Below are 6576 nucleotides of genomic sequence, written 5' to 3'. Positions count from 1 at the left end.
TTGATAACCTTCTCCTCTTTATCTCCTTTTGAGATTGAACGAATGGTAACAAATATGTTTGCATAAAAAAAAAAGGTCTATGACAAACCAATCAAGATTGAGAAATTAGAAGAAAATTAATTTGACATAATTGATGAAATAATAGAAAATTAAAAGCACGGTAATATATGAATCTCAAATAATTCAAAGATGAAAATATAAATTAAATAAAACAGTCTAAAACTACTACAATAATTTAAAATACATTATTATAAAAAAAAGATGCATATATCAATCTCCCATTTTTTTGGGTCAACATACTAATCTTACCTATTCCAAACTCAAAAGGTAGAAAGTAAGAGTATATATTGGTTTAAAATTTAAGGAAAATTTGTTTTCCTAATAAAAAACTTTGATCAATAGAAAAAAAAAACTTTTACCAATAGAACAAAGTTGAAAGCAATTTTTTTGATAAATTATTTTGTTAGATAAATAATATGAGACGATCTAGTGAGTATTTACATTTTTTAGAATTAATAATTTTCAGTATATTTTCCTTAATCCATTTTCTATTTTATGAGCAAATTTATTCCAATGAGCCTATAAAAAAATTTCTTGCTTCCCACTTTCTTGTAAGACGTACTATCGTTCGACGATAAGAACACTTTCTGTTTAGTTGATCTAGTGTTATTTAATATCTGTTGTTATATTGCATTTGTGTATTCATCTTTTTTTTATGCTACCTGTCCTGCAAGTTAATAGAAATCATAATAACACTGTGAGAAATTTGTAATCCCAAAGACCTTAGTTATTATGCATAAGAAACTTTTTTAACATTTCAAAGTCAAAGATTGCATAGTATGAATGAAACTGAGAAACGAAACAAAATTCAATGAAACGACGACGAAAACACGTGGTAATATCTAGGAATCTTTTTATATAGTTGCTTCGATTAGACAACAAACAAATTGCCTTCGAGACTTGTTCAAGAACGATGATGTGTCAAACAAAAGGTTAATAAAAAACAAAGAATGAAAATTTTACCAAGAAAAACAAAGCTAGTCAAAATTATTTTGTTTGGTGAAAAATATATCATCATCTATTTGGTTATGTAGAGGGGTGTATTTACAATTTTTTTTCCTTTTAGGATTAATAAAGTTTTTTTTTAATATAATAAAATTACAATTATCTTATGCATCGTTTTACCAAGCTTGAAAACTGTGATTTCTGATCGTTAAAATTGGCACGTGTCACGATCTAATGAGTTACTACCTTTGATATGTGATTTTTGATCGTTAAAATTGACATGTGTCACGATCTGATGAGTTATTAACTTGGATATATAATCGTTAAAACTGACACGTGTCACGATCTCGTGAGTTTTTAACTTTAATCTCTGATCGTTAAAACTAACACGTGTCACGATCTGGTAAGTTACTAACTTTGAGAACCAAACTTTATATAATAAGATATGTCCTAAAACACGTCAGGGACTAGTCTTGCAATTATGGAAAACTTCGGGATATTTTGTAAATCTTCCAAAACTTAGGCTTTGTGTGTCGGCTTACTTGGGTGTCGACTGACACCTAGGGTGGCGTCGATCGAATCCATCACTCTTGATCGACTCCAAGTTGATTTCTTTGGTTCAATGCTTCAAAATGATCCAAATTGCTCCACTTTGCTCCATCTATGCCAAAATCCTAGAAAACCTAAAAGAACTCAAAAACATCCTACAACACAAATCAAAAGACTCAAAAAGTATACTTATATCATGGTTAAAAACCGTAAAAAACCATGATATATAACAATGCACCCCCTAAACTGGGATTCCAGTTCACGGGCGTTACACTTACTATGATGAGGAGATGGTGGAGGAGACTAAGGTCTTGGGCATTTTGAGTTTAAGGTTCAAGGGAAGCAAAACAAGATGACCTTTGGAGAGTTGGGGACTGTTTATGTTTTCCAACCATGTACAAGGCTTGAGTATTACACTGACCCAGAGGAGTGTGATGACTTTTGGGGAAGCATTGGCATAGGCAACTACACAGCTGGTCATGTGAATAGCACAAGCATCATGCATCCTACAGTGAGATATGCCCACAAGGTTCTCTCTCATATACCCTTTCCCCGAAGAGAGACTTGAACAGTTCAAGCCAATGAGATTGGCTGTCTTATAGCAGGGCTGCAAACATTCATAAGAGGTTACAACATCGCGCATCCGCCAATGACCAATGCCGAAGACACTTGTGTTGCGGCAGTGTTCCTACACAAAATGGTTCATTACCAAAGCTGGGTATGAACAACAACAGATAGTATTCCAGTTCTAAGTATGAGCGGGCTTGTCACTCCCATTTTAGAAGCGAAGGGCATTGAGCTTGGTACATTTGACCATGGAATTGCAAGGCTTGATCTAGTTTATCTCAAGAAGACTACATATTTGGATAGATAGACTGAGAGAGGCTTCTATGCATACATAGGTTTCATTTGGCGCAGCATGCAAAAGAAGAGGCTCCTACTCCCTCAAAAAGATGTCACATCTCTTTATCACCAGTTTGTAACAAGCTGCCACATTGCAGATGATTACTTCTATAAACTCAAGGATGATGGGTCTGCATGCCATTCAAAGCTTCAAAGAAAGAAGAAGTATGTAGGGAGGATCCAACCAAAGACCCTTGACAAACTGCTCCTCCAAGTCCAGTCTATGGTAGTGCGTGCTACGACTTCCTACCATTTAAAGAAGCTGTTACTAACAAGGCTCTTAGAGAAGCGCACACCCACATCCACCTTCTCCAGCTATTTGTCAAATGGAAAGGGAAGACCATCAAGAAGCTTGTAAAGGGAATGAAGGGTTTGAACAAAAAGTTGAAGCATGTGGAAGAAAAGCTTGCCATTGCAAGTTGCTCTAACCCTAATCCAGGTGGTTGTGGACTCAAGTGAGGGGCCAGCAGACATGGTTGAAGATGAGATGGAGAGGCACTCATTCCATGGGGAAGCTAGCAATGCTATTGGCTTTCATGACCCACCAAGAGCTTCAGCCTATGAAAGGTGACAAAGGAGGAAGAGGAGAGCATAGAAGTCTCCAACACCATGCAATAGCAACTCTTCCTACTCCCTTTACTCCTCCATGAACTAGAGGTACACTCCAAGTCATTGTACATAGAGTCTTTTCTTATTTTCGTTTTTATTTTTCTGTTAGTCTTTTTCCCGACTTTTTTTTACAACGAGACGTTGTGAAATAAGTTTGGTGGGAGAGACTAACCATCTAACATTGTGTTTTGTTTTGATTTTTATTTTGTGTATGATGCATTGTTAATAGCTATGTGTTGAGAAAAATAAAAAAAAATGAAAATTTTCAAAAAATCAAAAACAAATGCATGTAGTTTTGCATATTTATTATTGTCTTCAGGATTGAGTCTAGAAGCATATAGTATGCATTTTGCATTTGGAATGTTGATGAATTTGCCATGTTTGAAGTAGAGTCTTAGGATTGAACCCACAGCCCTCATTTATAGTTCATTGGTGCTTGTTTAATCATTGGTAAAAAATGAAGAATCTTAGCTTAAAGCATTGTGTCACTTGAAAGCATCTTCTTCTTGTGTGAAGCTTGTATGATCATTGCTGCATCTCTATATTATTTGGAATTTAATTTGATCTTTAAAATATATTGCTTATGGGCTATGAATGCTAGCTCATGGAACTTAATTTTGGGTTAAGAATCTCTCTCTCTATTTATTTGACCCAATCCCTTGCCATACCTTTAAACCCCGGCCTTTTCTTTCAAACCTTGTGTTGTTTGTTGAGTAATGCCTCTTTGTTTATAATGCTATAGGTTGCATAAACCACATAAGGCTTAGTCTGCTCTTGCAATGCTAACACTGGTGTAATAGTCAGAATCTCCTTCAGGCTTGCAAAACCGTCTTCACACTCCAGTGAACACACAAAAGGAACATCCTTCCTAGTCAACCTAGTCATCCGTCGTGCCTTGCTCGCAAAATCCCTAACAAACCTTCTGTAGTACCCTGCCAAACCAAGAAAACTCCTGATCTCCGTGACATTTTGTGGTTAGGCCAATCTATGATAAATCTTCTTCGGATCCACAGAAAATCATTCTGCAGAAACAGTATGATCCAGAAATCCCATATCTCTCTGCAAGAAAATGCACTTACTCTACTTAGCAAATAGTTATGCTCCCGCTGCTTCTCCAGAATGCTTTCAAATGCACCGCATGCTCCTCATGACTCTTGGAGTACATCAGAATATCGTCGATGAAAATAATGATAAAAAAATTCAAACACTCCTGAAATACGCAGTTCATCAACCTCATAAAAGCTGCTGGTGCATTAGTCAAGCCGAAAGGCATCACCATGAACTCATAATGCCTATAACTTGTCCTGAAACCCGTCTTCCTCACATCTGCCTCATCTATCGGAATATGATGGTAACTCAACGCCATATAATTCTTAGAGAACCAAGTAGCACCTCTCAACTGATCCAGCAACTCATCGTTCCTGAGAAAAGGTACTTGTTCTTCACACTGACCCGGTTCATACCCCGATAATCAATGCACAAGCAGAAACTCCTGTCCTTCTTCCTAATGAACAATACCGGTGCTCCCCACGGTGAAATGATAGGACGAATGAATCCCTTGCTCAACAAATCCTCCAGCTGCTTCTTCAACTATGCCATCTCTGCTGGAGCCATCCTGTAAGGCATCTCGGATACTGCCGTAAATCCCTGGATCCATCTCAATCGTGAAGGGATCAGACCAAGATGATGGTAACCCCAGCAACGACTGGAACACGTCCTCAAACTCCTCAACAACCCAAATACCTCAAACCATAGACTGCCCAACTGACTCCAACATTGGAATTGTAACTAGATAGGCCTATAGCCCCTTCTCGATCATCTTCTCTGCCTGCACAGCCGACATAACCAGACTCCCCGAAGTCGGCCTCACTCCCTGATATACAAACTTCTCTCTTCGACACTCAAATGCTACTCTACCCTGATGACAATCCATATGTACTCAGTATCAATGCAACCAATCCATACCAAGGATGACATCAAACAACTCCACGGGGCTGATAGCCAAATCTGCTAGCATCAACTCTCCTGCAATCTGAATATCAACACCTCTCGCCCATCCAAACACCCTTAGAAACTGGCCTCCCGCGAATCTAACAACTCCCAACTGCTTTCTAGGATCTCCTTTGATATTGGCGCTTTCGGCGCACTCCAGGGTAATGAAGCAATGAGTTGCTCCAGAATCAAAAAAATGTGAGAGTGGGACTTCAACCTGCCCACCAATAAGGTCCGTACACAAAACTCATGTGCTAAGAACCTAACATTTATCACAGGCAATTCATAAATCAGAAGTACTGAAATTAGTCTCAGAAGTTATACATGTGAAATAATTGCATGGTGTTGAAATGCATTTAATTGTTAAATAAAAGTGTTATAAGGGTTATAAGGGAAGCTTTTACTATTTAAAAACTTAAAATATGTAATTTTCATAAGTTCTAGTTAATATTTATACATGTTTGCAATTATTTTCGAATAATAAAGATAAATATTATGGAATAAAAGTGTTTAAAAATCGATATAGTCTAACTTAGCAAAGAAAAATAAAAAACTGAGAATAGTTATTAGTTTGACATGTAAGAATTGATGTCTCTTTTTAAATATATAGAGAAAATATTATTTTGTTTATTTAACTGTTATAAGGATTTTATTTTAATACAATTTTATGTTTTCTGAAAAAGCCATTAATATTGATATATATATTTATTTTATTAATTCTATTTTTTGTAAATTTTTATTAATTTATTTAATATTGATATGTAATATGGTTTATAAAATATTTATAAGAGGAAAAACTTTATAACATGTCTATTATATGAACATATTGTTCATTAATATAATTTCAAACATAAATTAAATAGAAAACTTTTAAAACACTTATTTTAAGCATTTAGGACAATAAAAATCTTAAAATGTTATTTCTCAATAGAATTTGTATCTTTTTTTTTGATGAGGTAAAATCGTATTTATGTTAAATTTGACTTAATTTTATTATAATGTTAATCAGTTTAACATAGTATTAAATTGGACTATCAATGGCTCTAGAACTAGCATCACTTACTTTGACAATAGGGGATACTTATGAAGATAGGCCGGCCAAACAAAAAAAACGTGCAACGGGCTCCCCATTCATTAATGAAAATTTTCTCTTGGAAACCTAATATGTGATTTTAAGTTTTACTAATAAAAACTTTTCGATCGTTTATATATGTTTGTATACACTACCGATCGTTGATTTTAGACCCTAATTATTACATTTCTTTTTACTTGATAATTAATTACAATTAGATAACTACATTTAATTGGTCTATTATTAAATAATAATTATAATATAGAATAGAGTTAATATAAGTTTCTTGAATGTGGTGTTATTTGTAAATCAAATGAATTAAAAAAAGTTAACATTAAATGTTTCTTATTAATATGTGTGATAAACTCAGGAAATCATTCTATAAAAAATGGAGGGAGGATATTTTATCATATTTTAATAGATTATAAACGACATACAATTTTATG

The sequence above is a fragment of the Camelina sativa genome, chromosome 20 (assembly GCF_030686135.1).
Source record: "Camelina sativa cultivar CO46 ecotype springtype chromosome 20, ASM3068613v1".
Lineage (NCBI taxonomy): Eukaryota > Viridiplantae > Streptophyta > Magnoliopsida > Brassicales > Brassicaceae > Camelina > Camelina sativa.
Note: the sequence above shows the minus strand (reverse complement) of the source record.